Source organism: Mustela lutreola, chromosome 6 (assembly GCF_030435805.1).
Source record: "Mustela lutreola isolate mMusLut2 chromosome 6, mMusLut2.pri, whole genome shotgun sequence".
Lineage (NCBI taxonomy): Eukaryota > Metazoa > Chordata > Mammalia > Carnivora > Mustelidae > Mustela > Mustela lutreola.
The window spans coordinates 124,446,698-124,469,395 of record NC_081295.1 but is presented as its reverse complement, the minus strand read 5'-3'; the positions used below and the strand labels follow the sequence as shown (position 1 = coordinate 124,469,395).

At 43.5% G+C, this 22,698-nt stretch overlaps 1 long non-coding RNA gene across 5 annotated transcripts; it reads left to right on the top strand.

Annotated features, from left to right (window-relative positions):
• Positions 1–2,786: 2,786 nt before the first annotated feature.
• Positions 2,787–20,328, top strand: LOC131834409 (uncharacterized). 5 transcript variants are annotated; one of them, XR_009354859.1, is made up of 6 exons: positions 2,794–2,946; positions 4,371–4,486; positions 11,121–11,336; positions 13,170–13,315; positions 13,946–13,992; positions 17,601–20,326. It is a non-coding gene; the product is annotated as an uncharacterized LOC131834409 (long non-coding RNA). The 5 variants fall into 5 exon arrangements; XR_009354861.1 differs by lacking the exon at positions 13,170–13,315 and having other exon boundaries at positions 2,787–2,946; positions 13,864–13,992; positions 17,601–20,328; XR_009354858.1 differs by lacking the exons at positions 13,946–13,992; positions 17,601–20,326 and adding an exon at positions 13,446–13,635 and having other exon boundaries at positions 2,800–2,946.
• The last annotated feature ends 2,370 nt before the right edge of the window (positions 20,329–22,698 follow it).

The window sequence follows — 22,698 nt, the reverse complement described above, 5'->3', positions numbered from 1 at the left end:
CAGCAAGCCACACTTCACAGCAGCATCCAAAATTTTGGTAGAAAGTGGCAGAAAAGTCTAAGCATGCTAAAAATCCAATGAAGTGAGGAGAACAGGGTTCAGCCTCCCTCTCTGACATTTTCTGAATCTCCTTGAAGAGACCACATAAACTTCTGGAGCCTCAGCCACTTCCTGTGTAAAATGGGAACAGTAATATCCACTGTGTTTATCAGGCCTGTTCACAGACAGATGAATCTCTTTCTCCTTCCAGGTTCCTAGGAAGACTGTATTTTGCTGCCCCATAATCTTACTGATTAACCCGGGCATGGCTATGTAACTGACTGACCAATTAAGATGTGTCTCATCTATGTGGAAGTTTTTAAAAGATTTAATTTTTAAGTAATCTTTACATCTAATGTAGGGCTCAAATTTACAGCCCGGAGATGGAGATGCTCTTCCACCTGAGCCAGCCAGGCGACCCTTTTTTCTTTGGAAGTTTTAAAAGCTAGTGGGTGCTTTTTCACATTCTCTCCTCCTACTTATGGTAACTGGCAATGTTCTAGATAGTGGTTGCCCTGTCAGCCTGGGTCCTGGAGTTAGTACTATGATGACTCAAGAGTAGAGCCTCTGCTAACTCATACTCTAGGAGCAATAAATAAATTTTTGTTGCATAAAAGCCATTGAGATTTTTGGGGATGTTTATTTCAGAAGCATAACCTAGCTTCTTTGGGTGATATACCATATTATGGATGTTACAAAAAATAAATGAAATAAAGGGTATGAAACTTCTGGGGACACAAAAAGGTTTGGCTTCTTTCTTTCAAAAGCTCTTTTCTTTCTTTCTGAAGAGTCATGGGAGTACTCTTACCAGCCCAGAACCCTTGATGAGCTGTAAGAGAACAGACATCCATTCAGCCACAAAGGAAAGAAGAGGAAAGGATACAAAGCAACAAAGGGTAAGAAACACGTCCATTCAAGGAAGAGAAACAGTGAAAAAAGTGAAACAAAGTATTTATATATTTGAGAGAAAGAGAGCATGAGGGCAAGAGAGATTGAAATAACAAATTATAAGAGTATAAGAACAGGGAGAAGAGGTACAGAGGATGCCCAAGACACAGACAGAGGTGATTCCAAGACAAAGGACGGATGAGGTGGATGGAAACTCTGTTTGAGACGTTCAGCCCAACCCTAGGCAAGCAATGCCATCTGTGATGGTAGCTGAACAAACAAGCTTTATTGGTTCATGGGCATCCATTCATCAGTCTTGGCACCCAGTGTTTACTGAGCACCTACTGTGTGCCTGGCACTGTGCTTGTGCTGAGTTTAGGGAGATAAATACAACCCAGTGCTAGCCGTAGATTTCAAGAATCCCCCAGGCAGTTGTGAAACAGTCACATGAAGAGTTGGGATAAAATCTGCCCTGTGCCATGATGGAAGTGCCTTCAAGGAATGAAGGGAGAAGGGGAACCAAGCCCTGTACAGGAAAATGAAGAAGGACTTTCTGGAAGACATGACATTAAGGGTCTTGAATAATAATTAGGAGTTAGCAAAGGCAGGGTGGGTGAGGGTGTGCTGCGCAGAGGGCAATGAGAGCCAGGGGGTGGAAGTGAGAAGCTGCAGGTAGTTTATGATTGTTAGAACCTTGATGAGAGGCCGTGAGTGTCAGGAGATGAGGCTGGAGAGGAACTCAAGGGCCTATCTCAAGGGCTTGATAACTTTCGCTGGGTTGGCTCTGGCAGATTTGGGTGGTTCAACAGAGAAGTGACACTGTCAGATTTTAGCTGCATTGCTCTGTGTGTTGTGTGGACAGTGGATTGGGGGCAGAACCTCTTTTCATGAGATCTCTTGGAATTAGACTGAATGCCCAGCCCAGGTCCGGGAAGTGTACAAGATGGCATCCGGAGTAATCAGCCCTGCCAGGGCTTGATGAGGGCTGCTATGAGCTGGGCCATGTTCTGCGTGCCCATGTGCTCTATGTGGAGTGACTACTTCCCCCTCCTGAGAACCTTGTGATAAGGGTATTCTTACCATCCCCATTAAAAAAAATATTTTGTGTATTCATTTGAGAGAGAGTGAGCACGATCTGGGGGAGGGAGGGTCAGAGGGAGAAGCAGACTCCTCATTGAGCAGAGATCCTGATGCAGGGCTCAATCCTGGGACTCTGGTATCATGACCTGAGCCAAAGGCAGATGCTTAACCAGAAGAGCCACCCAGGTGCCCTCTTATCATCCCATTCTGACCACCATGAAACTGGGTGCAGAGAAACTGTCCCAGAGCTGGTAAGCAGCACACTGGCATTCCAGTGCAGGCTGCCTGGCTCTGATCAGCTTGTACCCACTCTCCCTCCAGCCTCCTTGGGGTTTGCTGCTGTCAGGAAGGGTCTCATAAAAGTATACTTTGGTTTTGGCATCCTACTTCAAGTTTATGAAATCTTCCAGAGATGACTTCACATAAGCCTTGCAACAGTAACTTCTGTGAGGTAGGTAGTGTTATTCATAGCAAAGAAAATTGACCAAAGAAATTGAATGATTTGTCAAAGGTCAGAAGTTAGGTGGCAGAGTGCCGACTCAGACTTGCATCTTCCAGCCAAGTCCAGGGTCAGGTCTCATGCTCGTTTGTCAGTCAAGGCTTTGGCCAACCTCATGTTGTGTGGTTGTGTGGTTCAAAGGTCAGAACACTTTCCACTACTACTGCCTTCTGTCCAGGAAAATGATTTTCTGAATGGAAGGAGGGAATCACAGAAATATGTGTTGTTGGCATCTACTTCCTATGGTTGGGCAATGGCTTCCGCCTTCCGGACCAGGTGACGTCAGTGGTCTGGATTTCTGCCAGTGTTCTCTTGCCCAGGAAACGGACTTCCGGCCAGGGCTCCCAGCTGTCTCTGTCTTCCTGGAGCAGCAGACCTCTCAAGTTGCAGTGAGAGACTGAAAATCAGATCTCGGGGAAAGTTTCACCATGGAGAAGGAGGTAAAAATGGGAAGAGGAGTTAAGACACTGTCTAGGGATGAGCATAGTGCCCCCTCCCCACCCACTGCCTGATGTCTTGGGTTTCTCTTCCAGCATGAGGGCAGGAGCCAATGGTCAGACGGGGAGGTTTAAGAGTATGACTAAGAGGGGCGCCTGGGTGGCTCAGTCAGTTAAACGTCTGCCTGCAGCTTGGTCATGATCCCTAGGTCCTGGGATCAAGTTCAGCATCGGGATCCCTGCTCAGTGGGGAGCTTGCTTCTCCAACTCTGCTGGCTGTTCCCCCTGCTTGTGGTCTCTGACAAATAAATAAATAAAATCTTAAAAAAAAAAAAAAGACTGTGACTAAGAGACTTAAGTAAGTTGGAGGTGGAGGGGAAGAAAGGCAAGCAAAGCTAAGGAAATCTGGAAAAAATTACACATAGAGATACAAATACAGAAGGTCAAACATAGGCCAAGCATGTTGATCCTAAATCTCATGCAATTTTCTGTGGATACTAAGTCTTGAACAAATCAGTAATGCAGTAATAAGCAGCCCTCATTCTTCTTCTTCTTTTTTAATTCTGAAAGTATACTAGTTACAAAAACTAGTTATAAACTAGTTATAAAAAAATCTGAAAAATAAACACATGAATTAAAGTAGAAAGTTGAAGTGTCCCCTCCACCATCCTGATCCTCATTCTCCAAACCTGGCTTGTAAATGATGTTAGGCACTTTAGCCATTCCTTCAGCCAATACTGATCTCGTTTAATCCTCAAAACAACACTGTGAGGAAAGAACTACTACTATACTTTTATTATTATTATTATTATTATTATTATTATTTTGAGAGAAAGAGAAAGAATTCATGCATGCAGTTGGGATGGGAAGGGCAGGTGGTGGTGGGGGGAGAGAATCCCAAACAGACTCCCTGCCCAGTGCAGAGCAGTATGTGGGGCTCCATCTCAACATCGAGATCAAGACCTGAGCTGAAATAGAGAGTCAGATGCTTAACTGACTGAACCACTTGGACACCCTGCCTTTGTTATTATCTTTAATTGTAGTAAAATATACATAACACACATTCGACCTATTTAGGGAGTCCTGGTAGCCACTGGAGGTGAGGGGCCATCATGGCTTTTTGCCTATCTGACCCACTGGTGCCATGAGTCGTGAGGCATTCACAGGGACAAATACCGGTCCTTTGCTTGTTTGAAAAGAAGCCAGCCTGGAGAGTGTAAGAATGGAAAGGATTTGGGAAAGGCTGCCCAGCTGCTGTGGCGGGGGGAGGAAGAATCCTGGTGCAGCCGGCCTCCACCACCCTGTGTCCTCCCTAAGCCTCCCATGGGCACCTCCTCTGAGAGATAGGAGGGCTGCAGGGCTCCTCATGGCACACAGGTGACTGGCATCCTTCTGAGAAAGCAACTTATTGTGATTTCTTTGCCAAGAGGGAGCAGCGGAAGACACTATGGAGAGAAAGCTGGGCACAAGGGCAAAGTAGCTGTGGGAGGACGACTGTCTGGTGGTCATAAGTCTGAAGCTTGGCCCCTTGTCTGAAAAGAAGGTATGTGTCTTTTCTAATTGTATATTCTCACCTCTCTTATTGTAGATTAATTGACTATATTTTTTCTTTTCTGGTTTATTTCTGAAGGCTCTATTCCGTTCCATGAACTGAGTCTATTTTTCTGCCACTAATGTATGATTCTGACTACAGCTTTGTAGCGTATCTCGAAATGCAAGACTGGGATGCCTTCAGCTTTGCTCTCCTTTCCATAATTGCTTTCATTTGTGCTTTGTTTCTTTTCTTTTCTTTCTTTTTTTTTTTTTTTGCCAAATACTATTCCATGGTGGGGGTGTATGTACCACAGTTCATATAACCATTCGTCAATTGAGGAACTTTTGTGTTGTTTCTACATTTTGGCTATCATGAATAATACTGGCATGAACATTCATGTACCAGAGTGTCTGTGGATAGACATTTTCATTTCTCATGTGTACATACCCAGGAGTGGAATTCCTAGGTCATGCGGTACCTCTGTTTAATCTTTTGAGGAAATTCCAGATTATTTCTAAATTGACTGCACTGTTGGACATTCCCACTAGCAGTGTATGAAAGCTCCCATTTCTCCAATCTGTCTTTTTGATTCTAGCCATTTTAGTGGGTATAAAGTGGTGTCTCATTATGGTTTATTTTTGCATTTACCTGATGACTGACGATGTTGAGTGTCTTTTTATGTGCTTTTTGGCCATTTGTGTATCTTTGGAGAAATGTTTATTCAAATAATTTGCCCATTTTTTGAGTTGTAAGAGTTCTTTTTTAGTTAAGGTTTTATTTTATTAAAAAATTTTTTTTCCAAGATTTTATTTATTTGACAGAGATAGGGAGATCACAAGTAGGCAGAGAGGCAGACAGAGAGAGGAAGGGAAGCAGGCTCCCCTCTGAGCAGAGAGCCCAATGTCCTGGGACCCTGGGATCATGACCTGAGCTGAAGGCAGACACTTAACGGACTGAGCCACCCAGATGTCCAGAGTTGTAAGAGTTCTTTATGTAGTCTAGATCTAAGCCACTTATCAGATATATGATTTATAAGCATTTGATATCATTCTGTGGGTCATTTTTTCATTTTATTGATTAGTGTCCTATGGTTAGTGTCCCATTTTCTTGATAAGTGTTCTTGATTAGCATCCTATGTCCTATTAGTGTCCTATAGTTTCCTACACTTGATTAGTGTCCATTTTTTTGATTAGTGTCCTATTAAAGTTTAAATTTTGATGAAGTCCAATTTATCTTTTTTTTTTCCTTTTGTTACTTGAGTACTTGGTGTCATATCCGTGAAGCCATTACCTAATGCATGGTCACAAAGATTTATGGCTATGTTATATTCTAAGAATTTAATAGTTTTAGCTCTTACATTTAGGTCTTTGATCCATTTTGACTTAATTTTCATATATGACATGAGGTGGGGATCCAACTTCACTTTTTGCCTGTGGATATCTCGTTGTCCCAGCATTAGTATGACTTTTAGCAGATGAATACTTTGTAAATGCCATGAAAAAAAGGATAGTGCCTAGTTTTGCTCACCTTTGTCTCCTTGGGATTCATTTAGCCCCTGACGTATAAGATGTTCAATAAGTATGGGTGGCATGAGTGAATATAGGAGTGACTGAGATTTAGTGAGCTTAAATAACTTTAGTGAGCTTAAATAACTGGCCAGCCATTTGGAAAGTGACCATATGGGAATTAAATGCAAGGTTTCCCATTCATTTCTTTCTTTCTTTTTTTTTTTAAGATTTTATTTATTTATTAGACAGAGATCACAAGTAGGCAGAGAGGCAGGCAGAGAGAGAGGGGGAAGCAGGATCCCTCCTCAGCAGAGAGCAGGTTGCGGGGCTCGATCCCAGGACCCTGGGGAACATGACCTGAGCCGAAGGCAGAGGCTTTAACCCACTGAGCCACCCAGGTGCTCTTACCATTCATTTCTAGTAAAGAATTTTTGTGCTTCCAGGTTTCCAAAACTGTCTCAGGTTACCAAAAGCTCTTTATCACAAGAAACCAGATTTCCTCAGAGTTTCGTTTGATGCCCCTTTCTGTATCATTCCGATAATTCCATTGTTTGTGAACAACTACACTTCTCAAAACTAGTGAGCCTCCTGTTCCTTCCACTTCTGACTCCCCTCCTCTCTCCACCCTTCCAGGCCACAGAGGCAAAGACTCCACTTCCTTCTTTGGTGGTTTTACAGTTGGAAAGCTCTTCTAGATATCTGGCCACAGCTTTCTGCTGCACAATTTTACCATAATCCCCAGGACTGTTAGGTGAAACTGTTTATTATGGCTGGTTTGGTGTGGGAGGTATTTAGGCTGTGCAGAAAGCTTTATGAGCTTTGTGCTGTGTGAAGTACTGTTTTGGTGAAGCTTGCTCTGGTCCTGATGTGGTATTCCCTTCATGGACCATGGTGTCTGACTGGGTTATAGTTTGCCATCTCAGAGGAGAATGAAGCCTGATGGCATGAACCCCAGTTCTAAAACATTTTGATAGACTCAGCTTTTTTGGGATGAGGACAAGGGAGAGCCTGGAAAAGAAAAATCTTTGCTCCTCAAAGCTTCCCCAGTTAAAGCCAAGACTGGTGAGAGAGTTTGGCTGAATGACCAGCCCCAACCCTGACAGTGTTGAGTTTGGGCTCCCCCTGTTGGACCCTTTGGAAAATAATTATGTGAACTACGGGAAAAATTAAGACAAGTGTGGGCACAAAAGAAAGAATATTTATGGAGAGCTTGCTCTATATTAGGCATTTTATTTAGGCATCTCTTTCATTCTTAAAGTAATCCCACAGGTAGGTCTTATCAATCCTCTTCTGCAGAGTTGGAAGATGAAGCTTGCATAAGTTACACAGGGATTTGAACCCAGAGGTTTGACACCCTAAAGTCCATACCCTTTCCATACCTTTTGAGAGCCAAGAAACCCAGCAGGCAAAAATGGCACATGAGGGGCGCCTGGGTGGCTCAGTGGGTTAAAACCTCTGCCTTCGGCTCAGGTCATGATCCCAGGGTCCTGGGATCGAGCCCCACATCGGGCTCTCTGCTCTGCGGGGATCCTGCTTCCTCCTCTCTCTCTCTGCCTTCCTCTCTGCCTACTTGTGATCTCTGCCTGTCAAATAAATAAATAAAATCTTTTAAAAAAAATGGTACATGAGAGCTCTTTCCTCCCTTTGCTTCCCCTGGATTTATTGCTCATTTTGTTGAGACATTCTGGGGGCCCAAGAATGCTCTGGAGATCTCCTTGAACAGTGGTGTGCTTCAGTTAGTTCAGACCAACTGGTGAGATCAATTGTGAAATTGTTACAAGCTGGTTGTTAAACCGTTGTTAGTTGGAAAAGGGTCATGGTGAGAGGGAGTATTTACATCACGGAAACTGGTAACCTTTACAAATCAGGGATTCTACCCAGCTAACCCCTCAGGCTGGTTTATCAGCACACCATTGTAACCGAACTCTCCTCTGAGGTCACAAATGCCCTAACAGAGCATTGACTTTGAGGCCCTGAGAAAGAGCTGAGGATGACAGGGCCTGCCCCCAGTGGCCACAAACCTTCAACTGCAGGGTTAGGAAGGATAGACATGTCAGCTGGAAAAATGAAGATATGTGTACGCGTGGGAGAGAGAAAAAAGGCTGTAGAATATTGGTTATTCACATGTAAACAAAATACCAATGTTTTTAATCATGGGGATTTTGGGGGGAGGGGTGGCGATTTGTCATTCAGAGTTCTTTTCTTTCAGAACAGTGGAAGAGGAGATCCAATTCTTCTGGGAACTAGAAAAGTGCCCTGGATTGAGGTGGGGGTGGGGGTGGGGGCTCTGCAAAACACAGAAGAGGGGAGATCTCATTTGTGAAGGGAAGGCAACTGTGAGCCTCAAGGTCTTGAGGTGGGAGGCAGTTTGTAGACCACATTCCTGACTCTGAGACTACAGTTGGGATCCTTCTACCTGCCAGATGGTGACCTTCCTCCCTCAAGGCCCCCAGGTTACCCAGGGCTACAAGAGTCTGTGAAGAGCAAAACAACACAAAGCATCAGGGGAACAAATCTTCAGAGCCAACTCTGGGTGCTTTTGGGTCATCTCCATTTGAGGACTGGAATCAGGGGCCTTCCTCGGCTGGTCTAGATGCTGCAAAGAAAGATCCACCTCCCATAATAAAAGAAGGGGAACATCCTAGAGGGTGCAGTTGGAGGGATATCTCCATGGGGAGAGAAAGGGACTTCCCAGCCCTGCCACGTTCCCAGAAGTTTCCCTCTCACTTTATGCTTGTGAGCAACCACAGTTGAAGCCATTAGCACTGCAGACTCAGATAGATAGTAATTAAAAAATACTTCCCTAAAGGCCCAGAGTTAAGAAAAGGAAACCAGAGAACTGAGTAACAGGCAACCAGATCATCTGATTCACAAGACACAGCTGATTTATCTTCAGCCCACAGAAAACTTCAGGAATTGCTTCTCTGCTCCTAGCTTGCTGCCTCCATCTCAAAGCCACTCCCTGAGTCTAAGGGGAGAAGGATAGACACCTGCACATTCCCACCTCTGTCAGCTTAAGGCTCCCATTCTGAGTCCCAGGTCCCTGCCTGAGGACACACCTCACTTATCCTGCCTGATGCCAGAATGTGCCTCTCTCAGAGATCCTGCCTGCACGTGACATTCGCCTATAGGCCTACATTAGCCTATGAGACAGCCAGTCTCCATGAAACACCTTACAGTGAGGAGTGGGTGGAGTGTTGTCCTTTTTTCCAGGTGTTTGGAGATTGGGATCAAAGAGACACCCAGATCGGATGGGCCAGGGCTATGATACTGATGTGAGCCCTTTTGACAGGGCAAGTTTCTGCTCACTGGTATAACTCCCAGACTGGGTGGGCCTGGGCAGACCTCACTGTCAAGGCAGACACTGGACGGTGAGTGCAGTGGGAGGGAGCTTGAACTCAGAGGCTGCTGGTTTCTGGTAGGCAGAGATGAGCACCCTGTGGCACAGGTAATATAATCAGCTAACTACTGGCTGGTACAATACCTTCTCCAACCTTTGAGAGAGCCTGCTCCCTCTGTTGGTTCACATCCATTCCTTCCATAACTATTAAGTTTCTCTTAGGTGTCAGGTGCTCCACAAGACCCTAGACATAGCAGTGACCTGGGTAGCCATCTTGCCCCCAAGGAGGTCACAGGACAATGGGGTGAAAGACACTGAACAAGTAATTAATGGGTGATGCTGTGAAGGAAAAGTGTAGGGTGAAGTGAGGTTCCGAATTAGCAGGAGGCTCCAATAGGACAGGGGCCATGCCTGACTTGTGGACTAGTGCCGGCATCCGGCATGGAGTAGGCATGGACACGTTTGGTGGAGAGGATGAAGGAGTCTAGCTGAATAAAGGGTGTGTGTGTATGTGTATCATGTAGTTAGCCCTCCTTTAGTTCAGCTTGGTAAGCAGCTTTTATAAAATTGCTGATGCTCTGTGTAGTTAATGATAGGTAAGAGAGTAATGGTAATGAGATGTGCACCATTATAGGCAGCTTACTAAGTAAGAGAACAAGCCCTGACACAGAGTCCTTCCTACTTGAGTTTGAACTCTGAATGGACCACATACTAGCTATGAGAATCTGAGCAAGCTGCCCACAATTTCCTGTGCCTTGTTTCTTTACATTCTGTCTCTCAGCATTGTAAGCCTATAAGACAATGTATAGAAACTGGAATGTTATGGTATACTATAACGTTCATACTATAACTAATATAACTATCTATCTTAAGTAGTATAGTATTACATAAAGTATAAATATAGCTTATATTGTAACTGTTAATATAATTAATAGCTATAATACTTGGTAGTTGCTGTTTATTATTCATGTACAACAAGCTTATATCCAAAAGGACCTTGGTAGTTAAAAAGACATAAACATAATAAATCTGGATTTGATAGACAAAAGTAGAATAATAAATCAAGGAGGAAGCAAAGAGAGGGTGTGTATGCAGAGCTAGATAATATCTATGTAGAAAGAGGATGAGCTCTTGGAAGTAAATCAGAAGCCTTTCCTTTTGGGGAGGGGCCAAAATGCTTGGCATGCAGGCAGCTTTTACTGCAAGACAATCTTATTCCAGGAAGTTCAGAATTTTTTAACCTCCAAAATCTGTTTGTAGAAAGTTCTGGATGAAGGCTACTCTAATGAAAGGGGGATTGATGTATATTCACCCAGTGGCCATATTTGCAGAAAGGATAGCTGACCCTTTTGACCTTTATAAGAGGCACCAGAGAGCTTTGCATAGCTCCAAATTAGATGATACATAAATGCTTATCCAGATTTTCTGGACCTTTCTCAATTACATTTATGTTGAAAGTATGCTGTTTCCTGTTTATAGTCTCTTACCACGAGTTAACCGCTGTTCCTACTTTCACTTAAGTTTTGTCTCTGGCTCTGTGAGAAACTTTTGAGCTGCCTGAAAATATTTCCTGAAATTGTTTCTCAAGTCTCTTTTCAAATATCTGCATTTATTGAGGATTAATAAAGCCAAGCTGACAAATGCTTGTCTTTATCCCACTTTATAATTCCTAAAAATGATTATTTTCTCAGAATTCTTCACATTTTCATTACTTCAGTTACCATTGTTAATGACCAGCTTTCTTCCAAGCAATTTTCGCAAAGAAATAAAGTTAAAAAAAAATTTTCCCCCATAGGTCTCTGCCTACTGGACGATCTGCTGAGAACACAAAGCTGCTTCTTGAAGCTGGGTGGTTGGCTTTCCTCACCCGACCAGACCCAGCTGGGAGGCATCCTTCTAGCTGTGTCACAGGAAGATCTGCACAGACAATTGAAACAACCTGAATGTAAGATTTATGGAGGTCATGTGTCCTGAGTATCCACATCAAGATACAAACAAGCAATGAAGCCAGGTACCCCATCACTGCTTCTCTGTTTTACTGCAATAATTCTAGCTACGATTAGTTGTAGCTACAGTGTTAAGCTCCATTGTTAATTATTTTTTGGTGATTTGGGGAGCCAGAGTCATGGGCATGTAATTCAAATGTTGTTCCTTTACTGGGCTCAGACAGATTCACATGACACCGTTTGCTTCTTTGCCTCGTGTGTCTGTTCCTCTCCCTTTTCTGTCATTATCATGAGGCCATTACTGAACTTTCAAGGCATGACCCTTGTTAGGAAATGATGGAAACAATGAAGTTGCTCTATAACCACCAATTACATTGTGAATTCTTATAAATAAATGCACTCAACTTTCAACATTACTCATTCATTGTAAAATGGTAAGAGGTCCAACATGTTTAGAGATGTGGTTCATGCTTTGCTGGCTGTACTTCCTGGAAAAGGATCCAGAATAGTGATGGCCGGGTGAGACATTGTGAGGGAGCAATGGCTGGTCAGGGGTCACATCACACACAAAACCCTGACTGGAGAAGCATGGCATCTTCTGACGTCTTTTGTAAAGAGGACAGTTTTCTTTAGATAGAAACATTAGATGGAAGAAGCTTTGTTGACTGTGCTGGGGGGGTCTTTGGCCCTCCAGTGACCTTAGACCTCCCACAGGTCTAGGCAAATCTGCTGCATATTATATGAAACTTCAGTTATTATGTATAACTTCCTATAATATAAGAAATAGGCAAGAGATGCATTCTTGAGAAGAGGGAGTGAAGTTGCCTTTGAGAGGAGGTGGAGGGCATTACCTATTAGGTTATTGAAGGTATTAAATGGGATGATGCGTGAAAAAGGACTTATCTAGCCCCTGGCAGGTAGTAGGAGCTCAATAAATATGAAATTACTCCTCCCCCTCCTCCTATTATTATTATTATTAATAAGCCCCCTTGGCTTTCCTGTCCGGCAACACTTCCCAACTTGTTCATTTCTTGCCCTTCCTTGGGTTCTTTTGTTTATCTTAAGTTCTACTTCTGTTTTCTGAAATAACCATATCTTGTATCTACGGTTGAAGAGCAAAGACCACTGAGGGACCTCAGGAGTATGTGTAGTCATAGATGGGGATAATAACTAATTCCCAGGTCTTCTGACTTAAGAGTATTCAGGCCCTAGGGACAGGGTTTTTACCCTTTTCAAGATGGAGTCCTGTATTACATAGTTTATAGTTATTCCAGTCCGTAGGGTTGCTGATAGTAGTATTGGTGGAGTACCCCAACCCCCTTCCCTTTCTAGATCAGGCCCAGTTGTGATCAAGCCTATCAGCTCATGTCATACAATCAGAACTTGCTCATTTGGGGCATCCTGGATGATGCCAAAACTTGCAGTCCAGGTGGGCAAGAGCCTGAATGAGAACCACCTCAAGAGAACCTCCTGTCTGGAGCCTCATACTGAATTGTTGGTTGTTTTCATATGGGAGGAGGGGCAGGTGGGGGGCTGAGAGGGAATGAGAGAGGTGGCCTTGTTATTTAAATAGGCTCTTCAACTGATAGTAAATGGCCAGCTCAGGGCAGCTGTTCCAACTCTAGTTCTGGGCTCTCAAGTGGTTTTTACTTACAACAATGCCTAAGCTCAGGCCAGTGGGAAAACAGCCTGGAAATTAGGAGCCTCAGATTTTCTTTTTCAGATTCCCCCAAATGTCTCATTTTTTTTTTTTTTTTTACAAAAAATGAGTTTATGTTTTTGTGAGTCAGGATTGAAATAATATAGGCCATACATTATTATATACATTATTATATTGGTTGATATTTTTATGTTTCTTTTAAAAATATTTTATTTTATTTTATTTATTTATTTGTCAGTGAGCACAGGCAGACAGAGTGGCAGGCAGAGGCAGACAGAGAAGCAGGCTCCCGCTGAGCAAGAAGCCCGATGTGGGACTCGATCCCAGGACGCTGGAATCATGACCTGAGCCGAAGGCAGCGGCTTAACCAACTGAACCTCCCAGGTGTCCCTCTTTTTAAAATTTTAAAAAATTATTATTTTTATGTTTTTAAAATTTTAAATAAATTTTTATTTTATTATAATTTATTAAAAATTTATTAAAATTAAAAAAAATTTATTTATTTATATGACAGAGAGGGATCACAAGTGGGCAGAGAGGCAGAGAGAGAGAGAGAGGAGGAAGCAGGCTCCCTGCTGAGCAGAGAGCCTGATGCGGGGCTTGATCCCAGGACCGAGACCATGACCTGAGCCGAAGGCAGAGGCTTTAACCCACCCAGGCACCCCTTATTAAAATATTTTTATTAAATTTTGTTTTTGTGTATATTTTAATGTGTAAGTTCTCTCATTCATTCTATTTTCCCCCTTGTAATGTATTTGTTGATGAAAGTGTGTTCTTATCGTTTGTTTGTTGTTTGGTTGTTGGTTTTTTGTCCTATAGAATTTCCCTCAGTCTGTGTTTGACTTATTTTGTAGGACTCCTCAGAGAATGTTGTGAACTTCCAAAAGAATGTGCATAATGTCAGCTCATCTCTCTTTTGGTTATGTTATCAGGTACTGACTAATCCATGATATTCTTAGGAGTTGCGAAATGGTGATAATGGAATTCTACCATTCTGTTCTTCTTTTATACTAGCTGGACTACTTCTGTAAGAGAAATTCCCTCTTCAACCATGTGATCAGGTATGGTTCCTATAGGAAAGGCAGGATAAATGTTGATTTCTCTTTATGACCAGTTTTCGAGTTATTAAGTTGGCTACCTACAACTCTCCAAATGTGATCAATTAAAAAAATCATTATGAAGTCATGGGTTTAAATATATTTGATGTATTTTAATTTATTGCAGCCCATTGCAATTGTTATTCTTATGAATGCTTGAATTGTCCCATCTTTGGCAAGTGGGGGTCTCCTCACCTACCTTTTATTTACTTATTTTAAGATTTTATTTATTTATTTGATGGAGAGAGAGATCACAAGTAGGCAGAGAGGCAGGCAGAGAGAGAGGGGGAAGGCTCCACGCTAAGCAGAGAGCCTGATGCGGGGCTCGACTCAGCACCCTGAGACCATGACCTGAGCCGAAGGCAGAGGCTCAACCCACTGTGCCACCCAGGCACCCCTCCTCATGTACCTTTGATGTAGTCCCAAGATACTCTGATAGCTTCTTGAGTTTTTTGTTATGATGAGATATCCAAGCACATCTTGTGTATTCCCTTCTCCAAGCAGATAACCAAACATTTCTTTAAGGTTTCCATCGATGGGAAATTGCAAATCGAGACCACAGTCTGGGTGGTAGGGATGTTCATTGCTAGTGGGTCGATCCTTGTTTTCAAGGGCCTTCTGGTGGACAGAAAATACAAATATATATGCTTCTACATAAAGTCATTCTTTGTTTATACTAACACCCTTGACTCAAATAGAGACTCCCATTGTTTCACAAGACTTATCTTAGAGCTGCTCTTTCTCCCAACCAAATATCTCGACCAAACACATCAACATTTGTGTTATCTCTCCATATTATCACCATTAATTGACTAATCAATCAATCAATTGATTAATGATTAGTCATTTAATATAAAAATGAAAACCACTTTTCAATTCTTTTTATCCCTAGGATATATCTCACTAGGTATATACAGTTAGGTTAGTGTTTAGGGTTAAAGTTGTTTGAAATAGTCTTTTTCTTTGTCATTATATCACTAACTTATTGAGCAGTTAGATTTTATTTATTTTGCTTTTTAGAAAAAGCTTTTTTTAAAAAAGGATTTTATTTATTTGAGACAGAGAGAGAGAGAGAGAGAGAGGATGAACAGGGCTGGGGAAGAGGGGCAGAGGTGGAGGGAGAAGCAGACTCCCTGCTGAGCAAGGAGCCTGGGGCTCAATCTCTGGCCCCCAGGATCATGACATGAGCCAAAGACAGACACTTAAGCAACTGAGCCACCCAGACACCCCTATAGAAAGCTTTCTAAAATTAATATTTTGGAAATTATTTAAAATATTTACAGAGCTTCAAAGTCAGGTCTATGAAACAAAGTATGTCAGAAAAACCAAGTTTCTATCCCTATATCCTCTACTCAATTTTCTCCTTCTCCATAGACGTTTTTTTTTAATATAATTTTTTATTTTTTATAAACATATATTTTTATCCCCAGGGGTACAGGTCTGTGAATCACCAGGTTTACACACTTCACAGCACTCACCAAAACACATACCCTCCCCAATGTCCATAATACCACCCCCTTCTCCCAAACCCCCTCCCCCCAGCAACCCTCAGTTTGTTTTGTGAGATTAAGAGTCACTTATGGTTTGTCTCCCTCCCAATCCCATCTTCTTTCATTTATTCTTCTCGTACCCACTTAAGCCCCCATGTTGCATCACCACTTCCTCATATCAGGGAGATCATATGATAGTTGTCTTTCTCTGCTTGACTTATTTCGCTAAGCATGATACGCTCTAGCTCCATCCATGTTGTCGCAAATGGCAAGATTTCATTTCTTTTGATGGCTGCATAGTATTCCATTGTGTATATATACCACATCTTCTTGATCCATTCATCTGTTGATGGACATCTAGGTTCTTTCTCCATAGACGTTTTAAAAAGTTTTTGTCCTAGTCTTCCATTGTTAAAAAGAAATATATATATATGTGTATACATGTATTCATTTGTTCTTTTTTTTTTTAAATTTTATTTATTTATTTGACAGAGAGAGATCACAAGCAGGCAGAGAGGCAGGCAGAGAGAGAGAGAAGGAAGCAGGCTCCCCGCTGAGTGGAGAGCCCGATGCAGGGCTCGATCCCAGGACCCTGAGATCATGACCTGAGCTGAAGGCAGAGGCTTTAACCCACTGAGCCACCCAGACGCCCCATTTGTTCTTATATATAGTAGCATTCTATGTGATTTCCCCCACTTTTCATTTAAAATATTATTATACTTATTTTATTGAGATATTTACATACAGTTCTAGACAATATGGTAGTGGTCTCTCCATGGCAATCTATACAGACTTATTTTAAAAGAAGATTTATTTATTTATTTGAGAGAGAGAGAGAGAGAACAGAGGGAGAGTGAGAGAAAGAAGCAGACTCCCTGCTGGCGTCACTCCTGGGGCCATTTTGATCCTTTTCACTGGGCACCACAGAGGGCACCACAAAGGCAAGAGGTGGTTTTCCTGAGACAGCTGAGTGGTGGCTTGCTACTTGTGATCAGGGGGAGCGGCTGAGGGAGAAGGAGAAGCAGGCTCCCCACTGAGCTGGGACCTCAATGTGGGGCTAGATTCTGGGGATCTAGGATCCTGGATCCAGGATCCCATCATGACCTGAGCTGAAGGCAGATGCTTAACTGACTGAGCCACCCAGGTGCCCTGCTTTTAAATTTTTATGTAGTTAAGTTGATCAATCTTTCTCTTTAGAAACTTGGTTTTTCTGACATACTTTGTTTCATAGACCTGACTTTGAAGCTCTGTAAATATTTTAAATAATTTCCAAAATATTAATTTTAAAAAGCTGGATTTTTGGCTATAGTTACGAAAGTCTTCTCTACTCTCACGTCACAGAGAAATTCTGCCATTTTCCCCCCCTTGGTACTTCTATAGTTTCAATTTTTAAAAAAATATTTACTTATTTGAGAGAGAGACAGAGAGAGCACTTGCAAGCAGTGGGGAGGAGCAGAGAGGGAGGGAGAGGGGAGCCCGAGCAGGGCTCCATCTCACAACACTGAGATAATGACCTGAGCCAAAACCAAGAGTCAGACGTTTAATTGATAGAGCCACCCAGGTACCCTGCTACAGGTTCAATTAAAAAAAAAAAAATCCTATGTAGAAGTTATTCTTTGTGTGCGATGATAAATGGATCAAATTTATTTTTTTATGTAGAGTCTCAAAGTTGATATTATTAGCTCCCTTCCCTCCCTCCCTTCCACTTGCTTTTTCCTGGACATTGTATTCCTTTCTAGGTTTGTCAAAACTGGACATGGATCAAAATAAACATCTGTTCAACTCCCTGAACTTGTTCCATTTTGTTGCCTGTTTTTCTTTCCTGGACTCTGTGATTTCTGTAGTGTTTTTCCAGCAGCTCAAGGGAGTAATGACCTTTTGGGCTTTAGGAAGAGTGGGCTAAAGATCTGTCCAGAGAGTGAATCAAGCTGGAGCAGGTCCTACAGGGGCCACTCTGCTAAGGGTGGGGGGCAGGGGGGAGTGAGGGGGTTGGAGAGGGTGGGAGGGTGGGGGGTGGGAGTGGTGGGGGGTAGGAGTGGCTCACATGTGCATGTACTCTCTTGTTCTCTCAAAATAAATAAGTCTTAAAAAAAGAAGAAGAAGAAGAAGAAGAAGAAGAAGAAGAAGAAGAAGAAGAAGAAGAAGAAGAAATGATCTGCGAGGCCTTGAGGAACCTGGAATGCCATTCAGGATATAACAGTCATGGGATGTTGCCACCTGGCTGAGAGGAGGAAACCACTCTCTATCCTTGAGGACTATGGCAGAAAATCCTTCCTGCCCTCCCTTCCACCCTTCTTCCTCCCCTCCTTCCCTCCCACCTTCTTCCATTCCTTCCTTCCTTTTATCCCTTCCTCCTTCCTTCTCTCCTTCCCTCCTATTTTCCTCCTCCCCTCCTTCCCTCATTCCTTCCCTTGTTTTTGCTTTAAGGTATGATAGTATCCTTAATTTGGGGGAGTATTGCTCTTTAGTTAAGACAACACTCTGCAATGTATCCTTTGAATACATGAAATTAAGGCAGAATCTGAACTGAGAGGCTCACCAGAGAGGTGTTGCATTGCTGAGCACAGTGAGAAGAAAGGGTGTCTTCCATGAGCAGAGAGATGAGAAATGTCCAGAGGGGTCCCCTGAGACAGAAATCATTTTAGGAACAGTCACCTTTGATATGGAATTCTACTGTGTCCCTGTTCTGGGCTGTCTTTTTTAAATTTAATTTAAAGATTTTATTTAGGGGGAGTGGGAGAGGGAGAAGCAGGCCTCTCACTGAGCAGGGGGTCTGATGCAGGGCCTGATCCTAGGACCCTGAGACATGACCTGGGTAGAAGGCAGACGCTTAATGACTGAGCACCCAGGTGCCCCCCCTTTTTTGAGAGACAGAGTGCACACACAAGGGATGGTGGGGAGGGGCAGAGAGAGCAAGGGAGAGAATCTTAAGCAGACTCCATACTGAGTGTGGAGACTGATGTGGAGCTTGATCCCATAGCCCTGAGATCATGACCTGAGCCAAAATCAAGAGTCGGATGCTTAACAGACCAAGCCCTCCAGGTGGCCCTGTAATTCCCCTTCTTGACTGTGCTATCCACGGTTCAAGCCTCTGCTGAAGCTGAGTTGACCCCTAGCTCAGTGTTAGTTTGTAAAAGAAGGGAGAGGATGAAGAGGCTGGATACCCACAGGGAAATAGTGAGAGGGAGAAACAAGAGTTGATATTGACCTTGGGTATTAACTGGGGATACAGACTGAAGGCGGTGGCACTTCCTGGGTCAGGGTCCTAGACTTCCTGCAACTGTAGAAAAGTGGGGCTCTGAGTCATTTTGTAACTCGAGCCCATGGGTATAAGAGCACCCAGCTCCAGGGGTCCCAAATAGACCAGGTTCAGCCACTTACCACTCAAAAAATCCAAAGGCAGAGACACAAGTGGTCGTGAAACAAGAAAGCAGTTCATTTCAGAGAGGTCAACACTAGGACGGCAGAGGACTGACTAACATCTCAAAGATTGTCTCCAAAGTGCTGAAAATCTTCTAGGTTTATAGAGGGAAAATGTGGGGCACCTGGGTGGCTCAGTGGGTTAAAGCCTCTGCCTTCAGCTCGGGTCATGATCCCGGGGTCCTGGGATTGAGCCCCACATCGGGCTCTCTGCTCAGCAGGGAGCCTGCTTCCTCCTCTCTCTGACTGCCTCTCTGCCTACTTGTGATTTCTGTCTGTCATATAAATAAATAAATAAATCTTTATAGAGGGAAAATGTGGAACAAAGGTTGGTAGGGACGCACAGGCGGCAGCAGAGGTCAGGTGACTCACTGCCTTGGGGTCACCCTTGTGTGGGGGGCCTTGCTGGCTCTAGGCAGTCTTTATTGCTTGAGGGGATAGTGTCAGTCTCCAGCTCTGCCCTCGGGGTCTTTTGCCTGAGTTAAGAGAGAAGCTGGAAAGAATAACTGATTCACTTGGAAAAGAGACTGAGAGGTCCAGAAGGAAATAGTTGAAGTCCTTCCTCAGTTTGACTCTTAGAAGACAGCGATGGCCAGAGGCTGAGAAGCTGGACTTCCCTTTCACTGTGCGGAGCTCTTGTCCCTAGTAGTGCCGGCATATTCCCGTGTCTCTGGGGGATTATTCCAAAGACACCCCCCCCCACCCCCCGCTGCCGAACAGCTTTGCTGTTTCAAATCTCTTCCCCTTTCACACATTCTTCCCCACCTTTTGTACCTTCTTCCTTGCTCCTTCACTCTCTCCCAATCCCTTCTTATTTTTAAAAAATATATATATTTCATTTTTTCAATGTTCCAACCCACACTCAGTGCGCCATGAATACGTGCCCTCCTTAGTACCCACCACCAGGCTCACAAAACCCCTCATCTCCTTCTCTCCAAAACCCTGTTTGTTTCTTAGAGTCCACAGTCTCTCATGGTTCATCTTCCCCTCAATCTCTTCTTGATCACATTCTTCAACATTGTTTTCTTTCTACTTATTATTATTATTTTTTAATCTTTCCATCCGACAATCTTTGGTCTTTTCTTCTATTTCCCCCTTCTTTCCCATCTCCTCACCTTACCTACTACCAGATAACTCCTTGCCTTTCTCCCAGTTTTCATTGCAGCAGCTTTTTATTTTGTCCCTTCACATACCGGAGGGCATAAACTTATGGTCCAGTGCTTGATAATCGCAGAAACATAATTTGCTAGCAGAATGTTTACCAAAAATATCAAATCATTCCCAACATTAAAAAATGGCAGATTTCACCTTAAAAAAATCCATATTTCTAGCTTTTAAAAATTAAAACTATCTAGCATGAGGCCTGCATTGATTGCTGGTAACAATTGATGGAGCTGGGTAGGAGCTGCTCATGTCAGGTCACCAGGGTCCCTTGACCTGTCCCGTGACCTCCCTCGCACTGCGGGGAAAATGTCAATCAGCACTTGTCATTAGCTATAGCAGTTTTTTTTCGTTTAGCAGAAAAGTTTCTGTTCCTACCCACATCTTTACTCAAAAGTGGGAGAACAGAGACCAGGAGAGCCTTTTTTTCTCATTTGCATTTCCCTATTTCCCTCAGCAGGGGGCGACGTCCGCAGCCTCTGTTATTAAAGACTCATCCCTCCCTTCCCCCCATTCCCTCCCCCCCCTTTTCCATAGTATATCCTCTGCTCACCTTTTGTTCTCATGAAGGTTAGTATTTAATGCAGCACTGAAAGGCTAAGTAACTTCTGGACCACTACTGAAACTTTAAATCTTCAATTTACAGAAAAGTTCTGTGAAAAATCCTTGTATTTGTACAGCGGTGTTTTGTGGATGTTCATAGATGGAAGTGAAAGACCCGCGGATCCCCTTACCCAAGAATCCAACACTGCCACTGGATGCAATCAGCAAGAGGTTCTTTATTGTTACGCAGGCGCCTGCGGGTGGTCAGCAGCTCCTGCTAGCTGAGCACACCAGGCTGGGGTAGTGCAGGATTTTTATGGACAAACAAGTTTCGGGAGGGGCTGAGCTGACTGATTGATAATTTGAACAGGCATACTTGGCGTCAGTGGAGTGGATCAGGGGACCCATGTGCGAAAGCAGACAAAGCAATCTTACAGAAGCAGAACTGGCCGGTTAGCCCACGCAGGCGAATGAAAGCACTATCAGGATATTGAAGGCCTGGTTACTATCAAGCCAAGGCCATTTTCCCTTTAATGAGGTCCTAACATAAAGACAATTGGGAGTCTCTCCTGGTGAAATGTTACATTCCTGCTATCAAACGTAAGGTAACTTCTTTGTTGTAAATCTCAAGGACATTTGCAAACCAAGGGAGACTCCTACCCTGCAGGACTGTGATTTCTGCAAGTTAACTATTTATAATGCTACACATATGGAGGGGAGCGGGTGAAGGGGGGGGTGCAAGGCGCCAGCTTTTGCTTTGTCCTCAGCCAGCCTCTTGCTCCTTAGAGTTGAGGGTTTAAGCAATTTTTCATTTCTTAGCAAAGCATTAGAAGCATTATTATACAGAAGCCAGAAACAGCTGGGTTAAACACAGATTTTTGCTATTCGTTATCCTGTTATGCTGCTTGCTGACTCCCTTATCTATCGTCAGCTGGCCACAGTTTCTCAGTTAGCATAAGCTGGTTATAAAAAGAATGTTAAAACTTATAGGCTATAGTATAATTCTGACCTGGCGTCCTTCAGAAGTAGTTCTTGACAGTCTATTACTTGCCTTGCTATTTGTATCATCTGGCTAACAACCTACTCATGGGGCTGAGAGCTGACTTAGATCACAGAGTACGCCAAGTCAGTCTTCTTTTAGGGTCATCACCGGGCGGGGTGGGGTCATGGCATTCAGCTGGTAGCAACAGAAACTGGAAAAATAATGAAATACACAATTTAGTGCTTTATTTTTTCTGCATTTAAAATCAATCTTGGGGTGGGACCTAGGTGGTTCAGCTGGTTAAGCGTCGCTTCGATTTTGGCTCAGGTTATGATGTCAGGGTCTTGAGAATGATTCCTGTGTTCGGCTCTGCACTGGGCATGGAGCCTGCTTAAGATTCTCTCTTTCTCCTCCCTTAACCCCTGCTTCCTTGCAAGTGTGTGTGCGTGTGCACTCTCTCTCTAAAAAGAAAATCAGTCTCACTGTGAGAACAGGGCTCCTGACAGCACAGCAGGAACCTGGCTCCCTCAACCTCCTGAGCCGTCATCTCTAGGACTGGCTGTGTCTTCCTTCATTTTTTTTTTTTTTTAAAGATTTTATTTATTTACTTGAGAGAGAGACAGTGAGAGAGAGCATGAACGAGGAGAAGGTCAGAGAGAGAAGCAGACTCCCCATGGAGCTGGGAGCCCGATGCGGGATTCGATCCTCCAACTCCAGGATCATGACCTGAGCCGAAGGCAGTCATCCAACCAACTGAGCCACCCAGGCGTCCCGTCTTCCTTCATTTCTTCATTTATTTTCCTCTTTAACCTTTACCACATTCAGACATACTATCCAGCAGTTTATTTATGATTTGTCTCCTCCCACTAGACTGTAAGCTTACACGGATTTTTGTCTGTTTTCTTCATGCAGAGTCCCCAGTGCTGAAACCTCCTTGTGTTTGTGGAGTGAGTGAAAAAATGCTGTTGAGATGCCCGTGGGAGCCCCGTCTGCCATGCTTCTGCTCCAGGCAGGGAGAAGTGGGAGGGTGAACTGCCAAGGGGACGCGAGCCTGTAGAGTCAGCCCCAAGAAAG